A 26,520-nucleotide genomic window follows, 5' to 3' on the forward strand; every position below is an offset into this window, starting at 1 on the left:
GATCCCAAAAATTATCTCTACAAAGAACCCGCCAAAGCACTGATCTGAATCCATTGCCCTTCTCTTTTAACATAACCAGAGTCTGAAAGCAACCCATCAGATGAGTGAATAAAGATTTGGGGCGTTCACCTTTCACGAGGCCGATGCGTGTTCGATTCCTCCACCCCACCTGGAGAGCCTGTCAAGCTACCAAGAGTATCTCACCCACATGGCAGAGCCTGGCAAGCTACCCGTGGCATATTGGATATGTCAAAAACAGTAACAAGAAGTCTCACAATGAAAGACGTTACTGGTGCCCACTCGAACAAATCGATGAGCAACGAAATAATATATGATTGGGGCTGGAGCTATAGCACAGCAGGTAGGGTGTTTCCCTTGCACGAGGCTGACCCAGGTTCGATTCCCAGCATCCCATATGGTCCCCAAGCTCCGCCAGGATTAATTCCTGAGTGCAGAGCCAGGAGTAACCCTTTTTCATCGCTGAGTGTGACCAAAATAGCAATCAATCAATCAATCAAAACATTAAAAATAATACTATGATAGAATACCACAAAACAAGGAAAAAGGAAACCTTCCCTTTGGAAGCAACATGTTTCAAACTAGAGAGTGTCTTGTTAAGGAAGATATGACCAAAAGAGAAGCAAGTGCATATTGATTTTACTCATATGTGTAAGTCAAGCGAGGAAACATCCGGTAGGGCTTTGCCTTGCATTCGACCCACCCAGGTTTGATCCTCAACATCCCATAAACTACCCCCAGCACTGTCAGGAATGATTTCTAAAATCAGAGTCAGGGCAATCCCTGAGCATTGATAGGTGTGACCAAAATAAGAGAAACAGAAGAACAGAAAACAGAACTTTGGTTTGCGACCTTATTACAGGTGACCTGCAGTGAGCAGTGGCTGGTGAATCAAGCTCAAGAAGCTGGCAACGGCCTTCCTCCTGTAACGGAGATACAGACACGAGATTGATCACATGCACGTAAAGTATGTTTGCAGGGGTGTGAACTACTTATAAAACACAGGCTCTTGAAAAAGATCTACTTGAAATTTAAAAGAGTACAAAAATCTTGTCTTCTCCAATTATATATCTCTGTGAGGATGAAGCATTTCAGTCCGAATAAGATGATGGGACTTACAAAGTACACTAATAGGAAGAAGGCTTTATCAATCCTCAGTGAGGGGAGATAATGATATAAATACTACTACTCACAATTTGTTGTATTTAAAAAATTTGTAAATAAAAATGTACTTTATGTGATAACATTTATTGGATTTGTAATGGTAATTTTCTAAATGGCAAGGAAATATACGTATTTTAGCTTTAATTTCAAACATAGTTAATATTACTGAATACAAAGCTGTTTGGAGTCAATTGTTTTGCATATTGTAGAAGTTTTCTTTGACAAAAGTTTTAATATAAAAGAAAATATGCCTGGAAAATATACATGAACTTTCTTTTTACTATAAAGACTGGGATTATACTATTTTCCCTGCTGAATTTTCCTTTAGAATCTCTTCCTCCATTTGATCTTTTGAGGCTTGCCCTTCCTTTGAAGGGAAAAACTTTTTTTTTTGTCTTTTTCTATTGCTGCCAGTGCAAGTTTTTGCTTTCTCGCATTTCACTATAGCTTTTCTGGTTCATTGCAGTTTACATTTTAAAGAATCATATAGGATTGTAATTAATTGTGATTTTTAGTAACGGTGATACATTTATATAAAATATAAATTGACCAAATGAGGTTTCCTTCCTTCCTTCCTTCCTTCCTTCCTTCCTTCCTTCCTTCCTTCCTTCCTTCCTTCCTTCCTTCCTTCCTTCCTTCTTTCTTTCTTGGTAGGTTTCTAATGGATATATTAAATTCATTCCTGCCTTTACTTAGAAAAAAATGTTTAAAGTACATTTACATGTTCCTACAGTATATACAAGTCAAGCTGTTGGTTTATATATTATATGTAGTTTCAATTTTCTTTTCAAAACTCAAAAGCTTTAGATCCAGGTTTTATGTTTAGTTCTTTGTGTTATCTTAAATGCATTCTATAATATTTTGTTCAACAAAATGTTAATCAGTTGTTAGATCAAAATTCTTAATTATTTTCTGTGATTTGTTCTTTAAATTTGAAGGTGTATCAATATTTCATACTTTGTTGATAGACTAAATACTATTTTATATGAAAAAAACTGAAATTGCTTATATTTCATATATAATATATACCAGTAATATAACAATCATAGTATATTTATATTAATAAATATACATTACTTTTTATTTCTATATACATGGTAGGTGGGTTTAACTGTTGATGTTGCCTCCAAACGTAGATTTTACAGCTGAGTTATGTTATGTCTGTCATCCCGTTGCTCACTGATTTGTTCAAGCGGGCGTGCACCAGTAATGTCTTTCATTGAGAGACTTCTTTTTACTGTTTTTGGCATATCCAATACGCATGGGTAGCTTGCCAGGCTCTGCCATGAGGACTCGATACTCTCGGTAGCTTGCCGGGCTCTCTGAGGAATTGAACTATCGAATTCGGGTTGGCTGTGTGAAAGGTGAATGCCCAACCACTGTGCTATTGCTCCATATCTACATAAATAAACATCGTATTCGAGTGTGTCTTTATTTTTTATTTGCATTCAATTTTGCCATGAGTCAAATTGGATTCAGTCACTTAGCCTTGATGTTATTTCTCTAGTTTCTTTTTAAATGTTCAGATGGTCTTAGTCATGGCACCAGGGTGCTTTCTGAGAAATAGAGGATATGTTTGGCCAATACTTGAAAAATTACATTTCATATTTGTATACATAATTTCCACGTCAGATCCAACAAGCAAAAAACCTCAAAGTGAATGGACTCTCCTTGCTCTAGAAACCCCTTAACGTGGTTGAATAAAATCTCTGCCTCCTGCCATCTTGAAGGTCATGCTGATTTTATTGATCTGGTTTGCTATTTTTTTCCCATTAACTTTTCTTTTAAAGGCAATTGTGCTGAAGAAGAAGCAGCATTCACTGACAGCTTTCAGCTCCATGTCATCCATGGAGATCTTTCGTTTTCTGTGGTGTTTTCATGGTTTAGGTTGCTAATGAGCTTTCCTCTTCAGGCTGATTGTCAGTTCATAATACTATGCTGATTCGGCAAAGCCAGTCCTAATCTCCTTTTGTGTGCACTTGTAAAGAATGGTTATCAGTGTTCAAAAGTTTCTTACTTACTAATATCTAAAAGACTTCTGATAATGCCCTTAGTTTATTGAAATAGTCAGTCACCTTAGATAAATTAATATATGAGAAATACATTATCGTTAAGAAATTAGAAATATGTCATAGTCTTCAAAATATCCTTTTGCATTTTATACATGGATATACAGAAATAATTGGATAAGATCAGTCTTACACTGCAATTTCTTAAACTGTCATACTGAATAAAGAAGTTAAAGAGACACCAGTTTCAGAACTTGCCTAAGCAAACTACCCATAAACTAGACTAGCTAAGTTATACAAAGCTAATTTAGCTTGTTTATGAGACCAATCTAAACAAGAGCTTTTTCTAAACAAGGAACATGTTTATTCCTCAGCGCCACCCTCGAGATCGTAATGGGAAGATTGGAATGGGAAAGAATGGGAGTGAAGATAGATGGTCAGCAACTACACCACCTCCGCTTTGCTGGTGATGTCATTATAGTAACACCAAACATTAGCCAAGCGACACAAATCCTGGACTACTTTGACCGTGACTGTAGAAAGGTTGGACTGCAGGTAAATCTCACCAAAACGATGTTCATAAAAAAACAATCTAATCCCTGATGTTCCATTTGCTCTCAACGGAACAAACATCTCTGAATGCAGCAGCTATGTGTTCCTGGATGGAGAACACAACATGAGGAATGACTTGGGGCCAGAACTGCACAGTAGGAAGCAGCTTGGAATGCCTTCAAGAGCGTTGAAGAAGTGGTTAGGAGGACAAAGAACCTCTGCATCCGGGCACATTTTTTTGACTCCACAATTCTTCCTGTGCCTTAGACACCTGGGCCCTATGCAAACAGGATGAGAACTGAGAACGCTATTCAGGTATGCCAAAGAGGAATTGAAAGAGCTATGCTTGGAGTATCACATTTCACTCAAGTGAGAGAAGGAATGCAGATTTACGACCTTAGTCAATGGTCAAGAATTAGGGATGCTGTCTCATTTGTGAAGGTGTCAAAAATCAGATGGGCCAGACATGTAATGCGATTCAGAGATGACCGCTGGACTAGAGCTGTTACTGATTGGATTCCACGTGACATCAAAAAGCGGCATGGCTGCCCACCTATGAGATGGTCAGACTTCTTTATCAAAACCCTGAATGAACGGTTTGAGGCTCTCCTGTTCCTGGAGCATGCAGATACCATGGGCTACACTAGCATGCAACAGGGACCAGGGACAAATGGAGACTTTACTGGTACCGGCTCGAGCAAATCAAAGATCAACGGTGACAAGCAGTACAAATGATCCCTCTGGATAAAAAGAAAAAACAAACTTTGTCTTAAGGTTGATAAGATAAAAACAGACAAATTCCAACCCTCTGCGCCTAAAGACTTTGATTCCAGAGACATAACACATTCGGGCATCCACCGCAGCTTCTAATAGCAATGCACTGGGACTGTGAACTGGGCTACAACTCCGTACTGCCCGGGGGTGGATCTTTCCTCTCCATCCTGTCTTCCTGCATGGAAAATGGCAGCAGCAGCAGCATCCACATGGCAGGAGCCATCTTCTAAGACTCCTAACCCAGAGGTATATGATTTTTACACTTGGGGCTCCTAGGGAATCATGGGAAGTGGGTGTAACCAGCACGCCCTCAGCCCAGATAAATTTGGAGCTGCTGAGAGTTTAACGGACCCTCTGCACCTAAAGTCTTTGATGACAGAGACTTCTTACAGCAATGCACTGGGACTGTGAGCTGGGCTATGCAATTTCTGGCAGAATTTTCCCTGGACTTTATACAGAAATCCAAAACCGACTTAACATCTATAATTGTCAGCAATGTGAAATGGTTCCTTTTTAACAGGTCTGACTTGGGGGGGGGGATCTCCAAATAATAACAATGAGTTTTTGTTGAAATATTGAAGGTTATGAAAGTAGCAGCCAATTCTCTGGACTGTGAACTAAGCAATAGCCCCACGCTGGCCAAGAAGAGGAAATATCCATCTTTCCTGGCTGTTTCCCATTTTAAGGGAGAAACGCGGCGTGGCATCCACCATACTATGAGGCACGGGAAGGGGGATGAGGGGGAAAAAAAAAAAAGGAAAAGGAAAAAGGAAAAAAAAAAGAGTTATGTACTTGGAGTAGTGGGGCTACATATCTCTTCATTCTCAACAATGGAAAACTAATTATCAAATGCTTCCTTGGTAGTAGAGCTGTCTTTCTTGGGGGGGAAACTCCAACAACAATAGTGATTTTTGTGTTGAAATATGGAACAAAATCAAGGTAAAGAGAAAATGAAGTGAAATTCATTAGTTATACAGCTGGGGGTGGGGAGGTGGGGGTTTTTTGGTGGTGGAATATGGGCACTGGTGAAGGGAAGGGTGTTTGAATATTGTATAACTGAGACATAAACCTGAGAACTTTGTAACTTTCCACATGGTGATTCAATAAAAATTTTTTAAAAACTCCCTATTGTGTAAGAAAATTAGAAATTTATAACCAATAACCACTTTCAGTTGTCTTACTAGAGTATACCCGAGTTATATATCAAGTTTTATTTTGGTGCTACTGCATTGCATTTATTTCTTTTGGTGTGAAGATAATTATTTATTATTAACTACTTGGATAGTTCATTGATGCATTATTTTTATATTGAATATTTCTAAAATATTCACCCTATATTCAAATAATGCATAAGGGTTGATTAATTAACACAATCCATAGTATGTAGACTTATAAAATGTAATGTTAACTTTTATTATAATATTATTTACAGAAAGCCTCTTGTCCTTGCCCCTGGCTATGTTACACGAGGCCCCTTGCAGGGGGTGGGCTTCAGTTTTCCTCCCCACCCCAAGCAGAGCTCTGGAGGCCGAAGACCTCCGGAATCTAGCCACAGCCATGCTCAAGGCCCCTTTCCACATGTTCGGATAAGCCTAATGTATGAAGGTACCTGCAGAGGAACCCAGGTGTGTAGGACCCAGGGCTGAGACCTCCAAACCTGCTCGGATTGGGACTGGGACTCTTCTGCCCAGATTCCGCATTTTCCAGTAGATAGGTGGTCACGCCCAGGGACTGCCCCAGGAGCTGTATAATCCCACTAACAGCCAATATCCAGAAAGTATAAAATCAAGCTCCTGGAACATCTTGTAGCCTAGTTCTCCCCTGGGAGAACCTGGCAAGCTACTGAGTTTCCTGCTCACATGGGAGAGCCTCATAAGCTTTCCATGGTATATTAATATGGCAAAACCAGTAACAATCATGGGTCTCATTGCCTGACCCTGAAAGAGCCTCCAATGAGGCACCATTGGAAAGGACGAGTAAAGAGAGGCTTCTAAAATTTCAAGACTAGGAGATGTCACTGAGACTGCTCGAGAAATTCGACAATCAACGGGATGATGATGATGATGGTTACAAAAGAACTCAGTTAATAGTTAATCAAGAAATTCTTCAAATCATGATGGTAAAAACTTTAACTAGTTTTAACAATGCAGATTACTTTGATGTAAAATTGTCAAGGACAGTACCTAAATTGATTTGTATTTCTTTCTTACTTCTTCCTTTTGTTGTGAAGTAAATAAACTTTATGTAAAGGGAAAAATGCAAAGATAACTTGTTCCGGAACACTATCACTGTATCACTGTCACTGTCATCCTGTTGTTCGTCGATTTATTCAAGTGGGTGACAATAACGTGTCCATTCATCCCAGCCCTGAAATTTTAGCAGCCTCTCCTTACTCAGTTTTGCCAAAGATTGGAGGGTCTTCTCAGGGTAAGGGGATGAGACCTGTTATTGCTACCGTATTTGGGTATTTGGCATACCAAATACATCACAGGGAGCTTGTCAGGCTCTTCCATGCAGCTTGATGGACTCTCTGAGAGGCATATATATATATTTCCCTTTATGGTGATTTGGTTCATGGCCGGATGTGTGAGGTTTGGCCCATGGATGTGGAAGCAAAAATTAACCCTAGTGAGGGAAAAAACATGAAATTAAACAAAGAAATTACATACTCCTAGTTGTGATGATTAAATTTCAGAGTGGAATGCACCTATTTGTCGTTTCCTTGACTTTATATTTTGTGAGTTGAGTTTATTTGATCCCTAAACCAAAGATTTCATTTTGCACCACAAGTTCTGCTCAGATCTCTGCAGTGCTATTTTGTGAAGAATTAACGCATAGATTGGGAATCACTTAACCTTTCTAGAACATGCATTGAGTATGCCTCAAATTATACACTATCCTACCTGTAAAGGAGTGGTAAAACATGGAAGATACAAATCCCAGAGAAAGTATTTTGGTTTTGGACAGCCAGAAGCGATTCAGGCATTACTCCTGGCTCTGTGCTCAGGTATCACTCCTTGCTGGCTTCAGAACCCCGTGGGGTGCTATGATCAAACCGGGGTTGAAAGTATGGAAGGGAAGCACCCTACCATTTCTGGTCCTTTCTTAAATGTTTTAAACTGTCATCATCTAACTCTTCTAGATATTTTCCCAAATTCTTTATATCATTCTTCTATATGAGGGTAAAATTTTTTGAATTATTATCTATGCCTTTTAAGTTCTAGACATGTCCATGAAAATTCTTTCTTTTATGCATTATTTAGGTACATTATATGTTTAAGCATATATGATGACTACATTTAGGTAAGCTAAGTAGGTGATATGCTAATTTTATGTCATTAATGACTGATCTAAAGGATGTCAGAGTGACTGATTCAGCATTGTTTCTAGGTGTGCCTATGAAGATTTATCCAAAGAGGTCAGCATTTGAATTAGACGGTTGAGTGAAATTGATGGCTTACCCCAATAGGAGTGAACACCATCCAAGTTCTGGAGGGCTTCGATAGAACAGAAGCTGGAGAAAGATAGGAATCACTTTGCTGGATTGGTGAAGATAAAGTATTTACATTCTGCTCTCACTGTTCCAATTTCCTGCTTATTACTAGTTTCTATTCTTGTTTTTAATTATACCTTGAGCTAAAGGAGTTATTTTCTACTTGCTCCTAATTATAAGGCTTTTTGGTTTGTTTGTTTTCTTATCTTTTCTTTCTTTCTTGAACGTAATTTAACTATCTTCAGGTCAGGAAAACTAGAATTTTTGAAGATGTGTTAACTCTATAAAGCATTGAATCATGCATTAAACAACTGATTTTGGATCAAACACATGCCATAGATCACATAGCAAGCTATTTTGCTTAAGACTGTCGGGAAGCTGGTGCTTATGCAGTGCTCTTTGTCGAATTACCTCTCTCGCTCATTTCTGTATATTGAATTCTATGTGCTGATGCAACATTTCTATATAAACATCATTTTGTCTTAAACATCTTTACTGACAAGAAATAAGGAAAGTATTTTCTTCCCCTAACTAACCGTATTTGCATGTTTATCATAGAGTTACCATAATGATATGAAGCCTTATACCCTCTCTACTATATTGATTCAAATTTATGCTCTCCAAGAAAATATTGCAAGTCATAATGTGGTTTGTTTTCTATAGTCTATAATTTCCTGTGGTTATAGTGAAATTATATAGTTTATGATAATTTCAAAAAATATTGGCAATCCCAAAGTAAGTGTTCTGTAATCTTATTAGAAAGAAATTTTCAACAATTTGAAGGGTTTTAGCTTTAATTAATCTAACTAAATCTAATATTCTACCTCTCTGTACATCATTAAAGACTTGACAGCAATTCATTCATTTCTTCATATTGCATAATTGAGTAATGTAGTATCTTTGTTAAATTTTTTTAAAGCCTTAAAATCTTACAGAAATGTTTTAAATCATGGTGTCTAAAAATAATAAAAATAAAACATTGATGATACACTCATTATATTCCAGAATTCACTCTTATATTATGTTATCTTAAAGAGTGCATTGTATCTTTTGTGTGATAAATTATAAGGTGGAATGAAATATAAATTAATGATTAATGAAATAGAATATATTTACATTTATATATTTGAAATATAAATGTACATTAAATATGAATTTTATATCTGCTATAATATATATTATGATAAAATGCTACATATAGTACTCTAGTACTTAACAGCAAAATACTGGTAGAAAGACATGATTTAGGAAAACAGTTGAAATACATTAATGTTTCTATTCAAAATATTTTATTATTAAAAAAAGTTCAAAAATAATACTGAGATGGAGATGTGGATTTAGAAAATGTTTAGTTACAAATAACATGATTAATTTTTTAAAAAAACTCAGAGGTCACAAATGCCTTTTGCATTTGATGGTGAAATATGAAGATATAACATTGCCTCCATGTATTATAAATTTAAAAAGTGTCTGGTTTGAAACACAAGAGAACATGTAAAAGGATAATTACATATTAGGATAAGCACTAGTGAGACAAATATTTTCAGTTAGTTTTATGTATATTTTATAGCAATAATTATGGAATTGCATTTAAATTGTTTCTTTTCAGGAAAAGTAAACAAGAAAAACTTTTCTATAATATTCTTAGGTACAATAGTTAGGTACAAATCGAACTTTTGTGGAAGGCGCCCTTAAACAGAAAACATCCACTAGCAAGTCTAAAATTACTTCACTCTTTATGTCTAAATTTGTCGTCATCAACAGTATTTGCAGCAATACTTGTTCTAGGACATTTGGTTATATTTGCCTTTGAAAAATAATTCACTGAACATAAACTTTCATTTATTACTCCATTATGATTAAAAATTGCACATTTTTCTAGTAAGAAAACATTTCAACAGTAGCTTAAGTATACCTGTAAAATTAAAATATTAGAAAGCATAAAGTCCATTTCCTCCCCCTAAAGGAGACATTTTTTCCTTTATATTTGGTTTACTACATATAACATCTTATAAGTACATGATAAATTTTCAAGTTTTGGGGGGAAGAAAGAACACCTAGCTGTGCTCAGGGCTTACTCCTGGTTCTGTGTTCAGGGCCGTATGAGGTGCCAGAAATTGAACCTGACTTGACTTCATGCAGGTTAGTGACCTTACTAGCTGCATTATCTCTTTAGTAGCTCCACTAAGTTTTCAATTTTGTATTTTAATTCTCTTAGTAAGGGAAGCATGTGAGTGACCTCCCTTAATATATTGATCCCACACGGCAGAGCCTGGCAAGCTACCCATGGCATACTATATATGCCAAAAAAAGTAGCGTATAGGTCTCATTCTCCTGACCCTGAAAAGCCTCCAATTGTTAGGAAAGACGAGTAAGGAGAGGCTGCTAAAATCTCAGGGTTGAGTATAATAAAGATGTTACTGGTGCCTGGTCGAGTAAATTGATGAATAACTGGATGACAGTGATGACAGTGACAGTGAATATATCGATATCTTCAATTATCTATGAAATGACAGGAGCGAGAGCACAGTGGGTAGGGTGTTTCCCTTGCACAAGACCGACCTGAGTTCTATTCCTCTGCCCCTCTTGGAGAGCCCAGCAAGCTACCGAGAGTATCTCGCCTGCACAGCAGAGCCTGGCAAACTACCCGTGGCGTGGCGTATTCAAGACGCCAAACAGAATAACAAGTCTCACAATGGAGACATTACTGGTGCCTACAAGTTGATGAACAACAGGATTGCAGTAATGACAGTGACTGTGATCTATGAAATCTCTCTCTCATGATAAACCTACAGTTGGGACCTCATATGTGTCCTTATTTAGAAACAGGATGATTTGTATATATAATTTGCAAAGGACATACTGGCTCATCTCATGGGTTATAATTCAATGCTTCTAGTGTCCTTTAATAAACAACATGCAGACCCCCAAAGAGGCTGAAAGGACAGAGACTGCTTGGTTGCCCTTGTAGGCTCAGGAATCACAAAGCTTGCCCGAACTCACCAAAGAAAAGGGAAACAAAAAGGCAGAGAATAGAATTTCCTTCACCACCTCTAATAACAACCAACTATTCTGAAACTGTGTTCTCAGACTTCTCACTTTTAAAAGTGTGAGAGAATTTCTTTCTATTGTTTTCAGCCAACAAGTCTGTGCTAATTTGTAGCAGCAGCACGAGAAAAGTTGGATGCCAAGTATGACTGTATCTGGTAGCCTAAAAATAAGTGTTTGTTTCAGAAAATTGCATGCTTGTCAAAGAGTCTCTGCTCATTGGCAAAGCTTGTTTGCATCCTTTTTAGTTTTTTTAATTCTACAAGACCCAGTCACTTGTTTCTTATGATTTGAAAAATAAAAATTATTTTCAACCTTATGTGGTGAATAGCCTGAATACATATTCAATGTTTAGATTTTCCTAAGTTTTCTTTACTTTCTTGCATTTTAATTAAGCTTTCTTTAGTGTTCCCTGATTATTAATATTAATTTTCTGGAATTTGTGTTAAAACATATATTCCCAGAGATTTTCAGACAATGTAACTCAGAACATCGGAATGTTGATTTCTTACCTCTGGCTATCTATGCTTCCTTTTATTTACCTTTGTGTTCGCAAGCATTATTTTAGTATGTGCTAGGATAGACCAAAGTTTGGAAATCATATTTGCTGCCTTCGATTCTTGAAAGGTATTTTGACATTCAGATAAACTAAAGTTAACTGACTTTCTAGCCTTTAATGTGATAATTCTATGAAATTCAAAGTTTCTTTATAAGAAAACATCCTGATACTATCCTGAAAAATTCCTTACAAACATTAATTTGTCTTTCTTTCAGACCACTCAATAAATTATTATCATCCCCACTTTTGAGGAAAACTTTGATAGAATTTCATTCCATGCTTTCTAATTGTTTACATTGAATATAATTTTAAATATTGTTTCTGTTGCATACTGGCTATTTGTTTTTTTATTTGGTCCACACTTGGTAGCACTCAATGATTACTCCAACCTCAGTGCTCAAGGGTAACCCTGGCAGTGCATGGGAGACCATGCAATGCCAAGGATTGAACATGAGGCTCCAGCTGCAAGACACGTGTTCTTGGCTTTGAACTCTCTCTCTAGCCTCTGGTTATTTCTTTCTTTTTTTTTTCTTCTTGGGTCATACCCGACAATGCACAGGAATTACTCCTGGCTCTGTACTCAGGAATCAAACCTGAGTTGGCCGTATGCAAGGCAAACACCCTACCCACTGTGCTATGGCTCCAGCCCCTGGTTATTTATTTTTGTAAATCAAATTAGACATGAGAAAGGCAATGATATGGAGGCAGGTCAAATGGTATGATAGCAACAGATCCCAAATTGAGTCTCTAGCTGCTTCCTGACTCCCAAGGCCAAATAACTCCTCTCTCTCTCTCTCTCTCTCTCTCTCTCTCTCTCTCTCTCTCTCTCTCTCTCACTCTCACTCTGTGAACCAAGATAGTTTTTATTGAGACTTACTTAGATGTGTAAGAGAGAAATAGAGGAAAGAAGTGTTCAAGAGAGTACAAGGGCCTCATGAGGCTGGAAAAGCGAAGAGACAGAGAGACAGGCAAGAGAGATACACATTCAAGCAAGAACACAGGCTTGAAGAGCAAGCCAGACTAATTTTTTTTTTAGTGGCTTCCTTGACGAACCGTAATTATCAACTTCAACAGTGCATTTTCTCATCCCTGCTACGAAGCAATTTAGCAATCTTAACAGTGCATTTTCAAATCCCTGCTGCTAAGCAATTTATCAGGAGGTCCCTCTTTGTACCTTTCTGCGCTGGTAATCCCAATATAGTTCACTCGCTGTACTGCCGTCGGGTCTCAGGACAGCGCTGCTACCCTCCATAGCTTTGCACAGCTGTTCTGGTCCATCTTTTCTCCTGAGTGCAACATGTACACAGAACTATTTGCATATCTAAGCAGGCTAGCTCAAAAGACAGGCTGAGGCCTGGAATTCTACTCTATATTTTAAAGGATCATGATCACAATCACAAAATTCCATTAATCATTGATTTCTCGAGTGGGCTCAGTAACGTCTCCATTTGTCCTTTCCCTGAGATTTTAGAAGTCTCTCTCAACTCAGCCCTTCTGTTGATGTTGAAATGGAGGCTCTTTCAGGGTCAAGGGAATGAGATCCAGCTTGTTACTGGATTTAGCGTATGGATACACGATGGGAAGCTTGCAAGGCTGTCCCATGTGGGCAGGAAACTCAGAACCTTGCCAGCTTCTCCCAGAGGGAGAAGGAGGCTACAAGATATCGCTTCTGGGAGCTTGCTTTTAAGTCTCTGGATGTTGGCCCTTGATGGGATTACACACACCCGGGTTCCTCTGCAGGTACTTTCATGCATGAGACCCGTCCGAAGGATCATCCAAGTATATCCTAATTTGTGCGTACTTTAGTGAAGGTCACTCACTTAGAGAGGCGTCACCTACTGACATAAACTCTACATGACCAGCATCCCTGTTAGGATGTCTCCCACTTAAAGGGAGTAACTGAGTTTTCTTGGGTTTGGAGTGGGCCAGGCAGGGACAGGTACCTCTGGGCAGACTTCCTGTCAGTGGCTGTTTGAGTAGGGACGCTGAGCGCGGGAGTGTTGGAGGAGGCGGTGATGGCAAAGGAAGGATATACTGGTGCAGAATGAGCCATCAGTGGGCCTGTTTGTTCATGAAGGAGATACGGGGAAAGTAGAGGAAGTTGCTCCTCTGGAACCAGGGAAGACTTAGATTTAGAAAACAGACAGGGATGCTGCGTTGGTACAGTGGGTGGGGCATTTGCCTTGCACACGGCACACTAGAGTTTAACCTCTGGCATCCCATATGGACCCACAGACACCGACAGGAGCAATTTCTGAGGGAAGAGGCAGGAGTAACCCCTGAGCATCACTGGGTGTGACCCAAAAAGCCAAAACCACACAAACAAAAATAGACTTTTTTTTGAGATGCAAACGAACAAACAAAAGTGGAATTAATTTTCATATGGCTAGGTAAAGCCTGTATGCCAAGTGTGCCAAGATTCCGGGGGCGGGGAGCGGGGGGTTGAGGGAATACCTCTTCTCTACTGATAGACACTAAATTGCTGCTTCTGAAAATTTTGTGGATCCGAGGAGGCAAGGAGGTTGGAGCCTAACTGAGAGAGTCTGTGTCCTCTGTCTCACTGCAAAGTGTCTGGGAGAGAAGGCCTGGTGAAAGTCTGACAGGAGTACCTGCGTAACGAGGACACGAGCCCTGCAAGCAGCTGAGCTCCCCTGCCTGGCACTCTGAGGCCACTGGGTCCTTATCTGAGATCTCAGGTGCTGGGGCTAGGTAGGAAAAGGCATCCTCAAGCAGGGGGGAGGTTTTGCCTTGTGAAGGGAAAGGGAAAGTCCGTCCTACTCCACCCGTGTTTCCAGGTTTTATCATCTACTATTGCCGAAGTAAACAAAGGGAGGAAGCAAAGAGGGAAACAAGCAAATGTTCTGAAATGGTTCAGAAAGAGCAAGGATAACACGATCAGGTGAGAATGTGGGTTTGTCCAGAGCAAAGAGAGCCCCAGTGATCTTTGGGAAGGGGTTCTAGGTGGGTTTTCTCAAAATTTCATTGCGTTGGTGTGCTCTAGAGAGGCGGTCATGGTGAAATGATTGCTTTTGCAATATTACAAACCTGAAATGCAACCAGGATTAACTTTGTTGATGGTGATTCAATCAAAAATAAATATTTTGTTTTAAATGAAGCATTGTTAAGGTACTATCAAGGGGGAACTTTTTGTGGTCTTCTCTCATATTGTGGTATGGTCTTTTGTTCCTGCTGAAATTTCTCTTCTCAGGTGTTTCTCCTCTAAGTTAGTACTGATGTCCTTCAGTGTCTTAGCAGAGTCTAGTCCCAGTATGAACAAAGGGAGGATGAGGCTACCTCGCTCTGAGACTAAGAGTTCTGATGCCAGAGTAGCTTATATTCTTAATATCATATCTTGATTTTTTTAACTTCCTAAATCAGATTCCCTGTGAGTCCCGCTACCTGACTTAGATATATACGAGATATTCATCTCCTCCTTCCTTCTCCCTTTTTTAGTGTATGTATCTGTGTGTGGGTGTGGCTTTGCTGTGTGTCTCGTGTACACCATCTATATAATTCTTGAGACTTCAGTTCAAAACCATTTCCTTGGAACATTATTATTACCAGCTGAGCCTAATCTAGTGTTTAATCTAGAGTTCTTCAGTATTTATATTGGACATTTATCAAAGGTCCTGGCAGAGAATTAAAGTCCAGAGATCTTGTCTGAGTAAAGTTTGAGAGAATGCATTTAATTCTACTCCTCTTTTTTTCTGGGATAGGAGGAAGGAAGGAAGCTTTAAGTTAGGGTTTGGGGTCACACTGAAGTCTTCTCAGAACTTAATCCTGGCTCTGTATTCAAGGATAATTTCTGGAAGTGCATAGGAAACCATATGTGGTAATGGGGATCTAACGCAGGAGGGCTGCATGCAAGGTACGTGTCTTGTACACATAACTATCTCTCTGGCACAACCCCCCCCCCCGAAAATTTAATTCCCTAATTCTATACTATGGTATTTTCTTTTATTCTTCTTAAGGTCATATATAGAATTTATTTCTTAGCTTGATTCTTTTTTATTTTATGTTCATTTCACCCTTAGCCTCATGTGTTGTCAGTTATTTCCCTTCTTTTGTTGAAATGCTTACAAAGCATGCAATCTTTACTCAAACACCCCTAGAATGTTTGTTCCCATAGCAAGTCACAATGCGACAGGTGTCCTTCCCGTCCCACAGAACATATCTTAGAAAAATGTGTGCTAACCTAAATGATTGCTTTTAATTTCTAGTCCAAAGAAATTCCGTTCGCCTTTATTGTGCACGCAACCAAGATTATTCATTTTTGTTTGTTATTGTTGCCACAATATTTCAAGTCTTTCTCATGAATTTTTAAATTCAGATAGTTATGAGGAAATTACTTTGCTAAATGTAACAGAAGTCTGAAAAACTGTTCCTTAAACCCAGAACTGCATTTTCATGTAATGAGAAACTGGGGGCAGTCCAAGTATTTATTAGCCTCAATAAATAGCTTTAAGTATATCTGAACAAAGGTTCTTTCAGTTCCCTAACTATGTCTGTGATTTCTCATTCACTTTCTCCAGATTCTGCAGCATCGCGTGTCTTTTTCGTTAGGACAGCAATGGTGCAACAAGGGGCAAGAAGGGCAAACGGGACACAGACTAATATTGTAGAAGTATAACTTTGACTTCTACTTTGTGCTCAGAACACGGTCTCAACACACACACACACACACACACACACAGGCACACACAAGCACGGAGTGATGGAATACAAAATTTTCCCTGCTTCCCAAGTAAATTGAGACTGTGTTTGTGAGGAAGATTCATTAGGCAGAAACTAACAATCTGTGTCCATAATTAGCAGCCACCTTTGCAAATGGTTGATTTCTCTTTACTTACAGACCTCTTTAGATGCCGTTAAAGAAAATATAATATTTATGGACAGTACTTGATGAAACAAAATCAGGATGAAAAAATCTCTCAAGTATTAATGAAGAGGATGTGGTTATCGAGGCAATTGAGTGACGTGGTATTATTTCCTTTTATTAAGATGATACTTATCTTTAATAAATTAAGTGTTGTGCACAACTTTTCATTGCATAAATATGTAATATAATATTTATATTGATTAAAGATCATTATCAACTAGTATATAGAAAACTTTATTTTTTTCTGCTTTGTTTTGTCTTTGGGGTTAGACAACAGGGGCTCAGGGCTTACTTCTCTCTTTGTTTTTAGGATCATACTTGGTGGTACTCAGGGTCCTAAATTCGATGCCAGGAATCAAACCAGGGTTAGCTGCATGCAAAGCAAATTTTACCTGCCGTGCTGTTTGTTCTGCCCACAAGCATTAATCTAAGGGTTATATAATTTGTTAGATAATTTAATACACTAATTATTTTCCAATAAAGTAAAAAGTGAAATTTTGTAATATTAATAAGTTTCAATAATGTTACCATATGAAACGATTTGTTGTTATTGTTGGTAGTATTTCAGCTGTACAAGTTAGGTAAACTTTAAAACAAAAAAAATCATACTGATAAAACTCATAAGTTTTGTAGACAAGGAGAGGTTGTGAAAAAGTTTTTGAAAGTTGCTTATTGGCAGGCAAGTTATAAATTCTGATTATGAAAGCAAGTTTATTCCCAAATATATCCGTTTTTCATTAAATGAAATTTTTGAATAATTTCATTAAATTATTCAAAATTTGAATAATTTCATCAAAAACATTAAATAATTCTTTTTAATGTTTTTAAATTTATTTTTTAATTAGTGAATCATCGTGAGGGTACAGTTACAGATTTACACATTTTTGTGCTTGTGTTTTCCTCATACAATGTTTGAGAGCCCATCCCTTCACCAGTGCCCATTCTCCATCACCAATGAACCCAGTATCCCTTCCACCCCCTAATACCATCCCCTCACCCCACCCCGCTCTGTGGCAGGGTATTCACTTTTGTTCTCTCTCTCCTTTTAGGTATTGTGGTTTGCAATAGGGATATTGAGTGGTCATCATGTTCAGTCCCTAGTCTACTTTCAGCATGCATCTCCCTTCCCGAGCTGGATCTCCATCCACATTTTACTTGGTGTTCCCTTGTCTACCTAAGCTGCCTTTTTCCCCAGCAAAGTGAGGCCAGCTTTCAAGCCATGGAGCCAACCTCCTGGTACTTACTTCTACTATTCTTGGGTGTTAGTTTCCTACTCTGTTGTTCTATATTCCACCGATGAGTGAAATCTTTCTATATCTATCTCTCTCTTTCTAACTCATTTCACTTAGTATAATCCTTTCCATGTTGATCCACTTATATGCAAAGTCCATGACTTCATCTTCTTTAACAGCTGCATAGTATTCCATTGTATAGATGTACCAAAATTTCTTCGACCAGTCATATGTTCTCGGGCACTTGGGTATTTTCAACATTCTGGCTATTGTAAACAGTGCTGCAATGAACATATAAGTGCAGATGTCATTTCTACTCTACATTTTTGCTTATCCAGAATATATTCCCAGCAGTGGTATTGCTGGGTCAAATAGGAGCTCAATTTCTAATTTTTTGAGTAGCGTCCTATTGTTTTCCAAAAAGGCTGAACCAGTCGGCATTCTCACCAGCAGTGTAAAAGGGCCCCTTTCTCCCCACATCCTCTCCAATAGCGGTTGCTTTTGTTCTTTTGGATGTGGGCCAATCTCTGTGGTGTGAGGTGGAATCTCATGGTTGTTTTGATCTGCATCTCCCTGATGATTAGTGATGCACATTTTTTCATGTGCCTTTTGGCCATTTGTATCTCTTCCTTGGAAAAGTTTCTGTTCATTTCTTCACCCCATTTTCTGATGGGGTTGGATAATTTCTTCTTGAAGAGTTCAATCAGAACCTTGTATACCCTTGATATCAACCCCTTATCGGATGGGTATTGAGTGAATATCCTTTCTCATTCTGTAGATTGTCTTTGTATTCCTACCTTTCATTTAAAAATTTTAATGATACATTAAATTTTTATTTCTACTAACAACTTCTCTAAACTCACTGCTACAATCTTAAAACCATACATACTAATTTTAGAAGAAAAATTGAATTAAAATTAATTTTGAGTAATTTAATTAATTTAATAATTGAATTAAAATTAAATGTCTTCTATTGTTAACCGTGTCTCCTTTATTATTGATTAAATGATGTGAATCATAAAATAAAGAACATCACTTTGAATGTGTTAAAGAGAAATAGTTATTTTATTGATATTTATAAATCATAAATCATAGCAAAAATAAGTATATAGGAAAAATTAATACATAGCAAAAATTTATTTGTAAAACAGCAATATATATTTTGTAAAGTATTCCCATCCTGTAAATGGTTTTCAAGATTTTTAATAGTAATTTTAGTGGAAACTATCATCTCAAATTTTATTGGATAAAGTTTTCTTTAACTCAAATTTTAGTCTTTTCTTGGAACAAACAATGCTTTTTATAAAGTTAGGCTGGGAAAATCAGTACATTCCTACAAGCCACTAAGTGGTTATTAAATTGAAGTCTGTCTGTCTTTCATTTTATTCTGATGTCTTAAAATGACATTTATTTTATCAATTTATTTTATTTTATTTTAGCAATTTTAGTTAATATCTCCCACCTGACTACTTTGAGTTTCTGTCTTTGGAATTTTATCACTGTTGGTTTGCTATTCTTCCTGCTTTACTTCAACTAAGTTTTAGAATCATTTTGGACTAATATTCCAAATAATGCTTGGAGAAAAGAAAATAACACTACAGTACAACAAAACAAAAATATATCTCAATAAAGATTTCTAGGTTCCAGCAATACTATTCATCTTTTCAAAACAACATACTACTGAGAGCTCATTCTCTTGAGGGAGCAATTCTAAAGAATTTCTGTTACTCACAAACCAAGTTCCAATATTTTATTTTATAGCAAGAAATAAGGTTACCAGAAGTCCAAATCAACTTGCATCAGCAAATAAACAACTGTGGTGTATAAAACTTGGAAGCCAGATTATTTCTTTGCTAAAACTTTTTTCTAATAACAAAGAAAAACTGGGTGTAATTCCAAGGTAAACATGTTTATATAAGTTTAGATTTAATTGAGGACTTCTGTAAAAAGTAAATGTTATTCTTTTTTTAGATGAAATTAATATTTAGAAGAGATTAATTTGCATAGAACAAGATTATTATTTTATCTTTTATAGTTTGTAAATAAGTTTGATCTTGATATTATTTTTCCTTAACCCGGGTTCGATTCTTCCATCCCTCTCGGAGAGCCCTGTAAGCTATCGAGAGTATCCTGCCCACACAGCAGAGCCTGGCAAGCGACCCGTGGAATATTCAATTTGACAAAAACAGTAACAACAAGTCTCACTATAGAGACGTTACTGGTGCCTGCTTGAGAAAATTGGTGAGCAATAGGATGACAGTGACAGTGATACAATGAAGTGTGTTACTTTAACATTAACGAATCCAGTGAACCCAATTCCCATAAAACGCTTGACAACTTATTCACACCAACTTACAGTCAGAAACCAATAGGGTTTCTGAGAATTCAGCTCAATCCTGACATCTCTCCCCAGATATAGCATCTTATTCCACGGGGTAAGGGCTCTGTTCTCCAAAATTCCTTTCCACGTTGGTCACTAATTTTAAGCTAAAGATAACTCTATAGTCTGGAAGTTCTCTGTGACTGTAAATTTCCTGAAGTTTGTTAAGTTTACAAATCTCACAGGATTCAGTAAATCTGTCTACTGAACAATTCATTGTACAAGACACTGTTGAGGAAAAGCCTCTGGGAATAACACACAGGACACTTTATAGGCAAAGAGCATGGAGGTTCAATGACCATCCTCCCTCCAGTTTATATACGGTCGCCAACACCAAACTTTCCCGATGTCCTCCATTTGGCGTTTATGGAGGCTTTATTACTTAGCTACGGTTTCCTTAAGCCTTCTTTGACAATTGTTTCACTCTCTAGCCCATCTCTCCTTCCCAGCATTCTGGTTGGTAAAACCAGATGTTATAACCTGCTGGTTATATGGATTTTTGTCTGGGTAAGTCGTTGCTATTTATAAGTGTCCCAAAGCTATCACTGTCCATTAGAAAAGTCACCTCTGTAATTCTCAGGACTTAAAAAATTCTAAGGTTTTGGTGGATTCAGGACCAGAAGTTGAAAAACAAATATATATATAAAACATACATTTTTTAAGCAAAATATCTCAGTAATTTTATTTTAAGTCATAATAAAAATATGCATCTCTGTTTCAGTGTTCATGAATTATAAGATCTATTACAGAGATCTTATAATTTACATCACACATGTTAAAAACAAGATGACATATGTTAACAACACATTTCTTCCCAAATATACTGCTATTGCTCTTTCCCGAATCTCTGCTTCCTCACCCATGCATTTCTCAAACTCCTTCTCATCCTCTGTCACAGCATGTACCTGAGGAATATATCACATATAAAAATTTAGGAATTAATAGCTAAGTCAAGGTCTTCTGTGTTCAATTCTACATGAGAGAAAACTATCACAGTTACACAAATGTAATAATAATAATATATTTCAAAGATCATCAAAATTAATAAAATGATCGAGGGACATTAATAAAATGCTACAGGTAATCAGAGGATGATTTTCTGAGATTGGAGACAAGAATGATGAAAGGAGGGGACTCTGCAGAATGTTGGGTACAAGATGATGAAAAGCAGAAGCAAGGGGACACCTGGTTTGTCCTAGGAGCCACAAGGATGCTTGCATGACTGCTTTCCAATGACATGAAATAGAAGCTGGGGTGATGGAGAGGACAGTGGGTATGGCAGCCAGTCTGGGTTTGATTGGTGTTATCCCACGCCAGACAGAAGTGCAGAGCTAGGAGTAACCACTGAGGAGGTTGTAAATACCAGAAAACAAAAGATTCATCATCATCATCATCATCATCATCATCATCATCATCATCATCATCATCATCATCATCATCCCGTTGATCATCGAATTTCTCAAGCGGTCTCAGCAATCTCTCTATTCTCTAAAATCTCCTATCCCTGAGATTTTAGAAGCCTCGGCCTTCCAACGAGGCCGCATTGGATGCTCTTTCAGGGTCAGGGGAATGAGACCCAGCTTGTTACTGGCTTTAGCACATGAATACACAATGGGAAGCTTGCGAGGCTGTCCCATGGGGGCAGGAAAGTCTCAGTAGCTTGCCAGTTTTTCCCAGAGGGAGAAGCAGGTTATAATATATTGCGTCTGGGAGCTTGCTTCTAAGTCTCTAGATGTTGGCCATTGATGGGATTACACACACCTGGGTTCCTCCACCGGCACCTTCATTTTGTGAGGCTTGTCCGAACATGTGGAGAGGGGCCTTGAGCATGGCTGTGGCTAGGCTCCAGAGGTCTTTGGCCGCAGGGAGCTCTGCACAGGGTGGAGAGGGAAGCTGGAGGCCATCCCTTCCAAGGAGCCCCAGGGAAGTCAGTCAGGTGCGTGGGCAAGAGACAATCTATTTGAGAATCTCTTGAGAATAATGATAATGATAATAATAATAATAATAATAATAATAATAATAATAATAATAATAATGTCACTGCCATCTCCTTGTTCACCGATTTGCTTGAGCGGGCACCAGTAACATCTCCATTGTGAGATTTGTTATTGTATTTGGCATATCAAATACACCACGGGTAGCATGCCAGGCTCTGCCATGTGGGTGGGATACTCTTGTCGCTTGCCAGGCTCTCTGAGAGGGACAAAGGAATCCAACCTGGGTCGGCCACGCACAAGGCAAACACCCTACCCACTGTGAAATAAAATGTAAAAACAATGTATGTGGCAGGGAATGTCGCTTAGAGGTAGAATGTATGCCTTATATTTTCAATTAGAAAAATGTAAATACTATTCACAAGAGCCCAGGAGTGGCAAAAGCACCTGCCAAAAAAGTGTGATGCCTCAAGTTTGTTTCTGGGGCCACCCACTAGCACCACTAACTGTTCTTGCAATGTTTGTTTGGAATGCAACACTGCCAAATAACACACAGCTTCAGTGCATCTCAGTCAGGTGTGTGCAAGCAACCTTTAGCAAACACTACAACCAGAATATGCATAAGCAGAACTGACAGTGCAACCCCTGTCAAACAAGTGCCTAAGTCCTACAACTGTAAGTGTACAGCCCCGAAGAGCACTGTGGCCAGTATGTGAACACCACAATCACTCATGTATGTAACCCCTGGTCACTGCAACAGCATCAACCAAAAAAGTATGAGAGGGAGGGGAAAGAATATACATGTATATATGCTAAATAGATTTCATAATATTTTAACCTGTACAAATGTGTGTATGTGCAAACCCGTGAGACCTCAGAGATCTGATATTCTCAAATCCCGACCATCACGACTTCCCCCACTCTTATTTCCAAACATGCTTCTCTTACTGCATGGTAGATGTACCCTTCTTCAAGCCTCCCAAGCACTTCCCCACACCTGCCGTACAGCCTAACCCACACGAATCACACAATACACACTGTTTACCAGACTTTGCACTAGCCTGTGAGCAGCAGAGTTCAGAGAAGGGCAAAAATTAAAAAAGCACTAAGTTTACAGCAGATCTCGCAAGAATTAATAAATCCAACTAATTCAAGTAATATTTGGGTATTGCTTTTATGAAAAATATTATAGAACAATAAAGGAAATTATAGCCTATAATTTCACTAGCTAAAAGGAAGAAATTAAGATGTACCCAAAGGACTTTGAGAGCTCAGAATACTACAAGATAATTTATCTCAGGTAATAGAGAAAACTAAAAGGCCCTGGGCAAAAATAAAAGTATAGTTTAGTCTCCATAATTTCCCCTTAATTTTCATCTACTTGTTCGAAAGTTTTAGGTTCATTAAATTCTCAGTTTGTTTTGTTTGGGGACCACACCTGGAATCAGGATGGCCGAATGGTCTAAGGCGCCAGACTCAAGCTCTGCTTCCCCGTCCCAGGGATTCTGGTCTTCAAATGGAGGCATGGGTTTGAATCCCACTTCTGACACGATCACTGTTACTGTCACTGTCATCCCATTGCTCATCAATTTGTTTGAGCGGGCACCAGTAAAGTCTTCATTGTGAGACTTGTTGTTACTGTTTTTGGCATATCCAATAGGCCACAGGTAGCTTGCCAGGCTCTGCTGTTCAGGCGAGATACTCTTGGTAGTTTGCTGGGATCTCCAAGAGAATAGGAGGGTTCAAACCCAGGTAGGCCGCATGCAAGGAGAACGCCCTACCCCTACCTGCTGCGCTATCGATCCAGCCCTTCTGACACATTAATAATAATAAAAATAATAATTATAGTAAAAGAGAGAGAAGAAAAATAACCAAAGGACCAAGGAGAGTATCCAAAGGTATACTTTACAGTGCTCAGTAAGTGTCTAGAAGGATTGAGTTAGAAAGCTAAACTGGTATCATTGGTTTATCATGTGGAAATATAGGAAACATATTGGCTCACGTAGGATAAGAGGAGCAAATCACCATATTGATAATAAGAGATTAAAAAAATAGATATACAGGAACTGTGCATAAGAGAAGATGTGATCAAATTTAGATTGAAGATTGGGAGTGAAAAAGTTAGATATATGAAATTAGTAAATAAAGAACCTCAGTGTCAATAACCTTCCTAGACACCCTAAATCTTCACCTACTGCAGTCCAGTGACCACAAAGATTTACCCAGCATTCTGTATGGTCTCCTGAGCTCTAGAATCCTAAACTCAAAACATCCATATTCTGGATGCCAGCTGTTGTTTTGTTAAAAAATAGCACTTTTTTGAAGAACCATGATCTATAAATTCATTGAGAGTTAAACTGCAGACAAACAGTACTGCAACCCTAGCATCCACTTCTCTTCACCTGTGTTCCCAGGGTCCCTCCCATCACCCTGCCCCAGTCTGCCATCTTCATTAGCACATTTGAACATTTAGCTGTTGTCGTTTGGACCTCATGTTTACATTGCCATTTACTCTGGGGTTTAGATATACAGCTCCACAACTCCCCTATCCCAGTTGTTATGAGAAAAGTAGAAAATATGTGGAACACAAATTCTTTTTATTCTTGCTTTTTGGGTCACACCCAGCGATGCGCAGGGGTTACTCCTGGCTTTGCAGTCAGGAACTACTCCTGGCAATGCTCGGGGGACCATATGGGCTGCCGGGAATCGAATCCAGGTTGGTTGCGTGCAAGGCAAACAACCTACCCGCTGTGTTACAGCTCCAGCCCCGGAATAGGAATTCTTAATAGAAAAACAATCACTAGTTGTTAAGGAGACTCTTTGCCCTAAAGTTTTACCAATCTAGATTTTTACCAATCTACGGATATAGTATAAAATGAAAAAATCATTTGGCTTGAGAGCCAGTACAGTAATTGAGATTGGGACATTTGCAATCTTTGTTGGAAGGTCTAATTGATTTAATTGTCCAACTCAATTTCAGGATGAAAATTGTTGTATGGAGTAGTTCCTTTATGGTGACAGAAGCATGACTCAGAGACATGAAATAATAATTTGTTCAAGGTCATCCGGCAAGCTGCAGCTGTGACTAGGAGGAGGATGTAATATCCTTCAGTTCAGTTATTTTCCACAGACAGAGCGATGCATCTTAGTTTACCATTTATTTGCCAAGAAAATATATTAGTTAATAAGTGCTTAAAAGCTAACTCTCTGGAAAACATCTCGGGATTCCTTTCTTGTGTACACTTATGTTTAATTCAAGTCACAATCTGCCCTTGGAATGTAAATGAGTGTGTTCTTCTCAGGTTAAGTGGTAACATTGTGACAGAGAATAATTTAAAATGTAAGCAGTTTTATTAGTTATTATGCACAGTGTCCAACAGAGGTACAATCTTGCGGGTATTAACATTTTATCTTTTCTCTAAATGGAAAAATGCCTTGGCATTCTAGGGATCATATGGCATAATGAAATATACCTAGAGTGTTAGTCTATTAATTATATTTTGGCTCACTCCCATCTTGGCTAATTTGGCTCTCAAAGACATTCCACTTCACAGCACCTTGGTTTCCTTTTTTGTGAACTCTTAGTAGGAGAAAGGGTATATTATATAAGGTGAGTAAAAGAGCACCTGAAATAATATTAGATTTCAGAAATATTAGACCATTAGTTGGCATGCACTTTAATTCATAAAAAACTCTCTCCTTCAAGGAAACTTAAAATACCATCTGTGCCCTTAACTACTTCTACGGGCTCATAGATATCATTGCATACCTTTTTAGAAACATGATTATCCACATTTGAATCACTGGGAGAAACTTTAAAATATGTAAGAGATGTTAGGAAGTATTTTTAATGATTGTTCAGCAGAAGTTTTCCTTGGGGGAAATTTAATCATTAAAACTTCCCAAGTATTTTATTATCTTCTCGTGCAATCCCCTGAACAGCCATATCCCTTGTTATTCCACTAATTTATTCTGAGACCCGTCCTTTGACTACTGTCCCCAGATGTCTTTCAACTGAGTAACAAAATACTGTCAGCTAGAGAGTCTCTTTTGACCTTTTGACATTTCTATTTTCTACTGAGTGTTGATTATTAATTGTGAGAAGATACATACTGTATAGAAAGCATTTTAGCTAAGTGAACTGACAAAGATAAATTATTGTAAAAGTAGCAGTTTCTCTACCAAACCAAATCAGAGGATGTAGTTTGCTGAAAGGGATCTACTATGAGAAAAATCTAGAACAACAGTTCTATTAATTTGTGAATATAACTACCAACATAGAATTTTCAGATGTATATGATCTCAATTTCCTATTAAGTTGGTATGCTTAGAGTTCAGGACGTACTACTGTGAAGAAATAAGAAAGTCTGAGATAGGTATTTTATTTTCCAAAAACTAAAGGTATTCCACATAATATGAACTGGAAGTATTATTAAAATGCATATTGTGTAATAATAGACCTATAAATAACAAATGTA

Source organism: Sorex araneus, chromosome 1 (assembly GCF_027595985.1).
Source record: "Sorex araneus isolate mSorAra2 chromosome 1, mSorAra2.pri, whole genome shotgun sequence".
Classification (NCBI taxonomy): domain Eukaryota; kingdom Metazoa; phylum Chordata; class Mammalia; order Eulipotyphla; family Soricidae; genus Sorex; species Sorex araneus.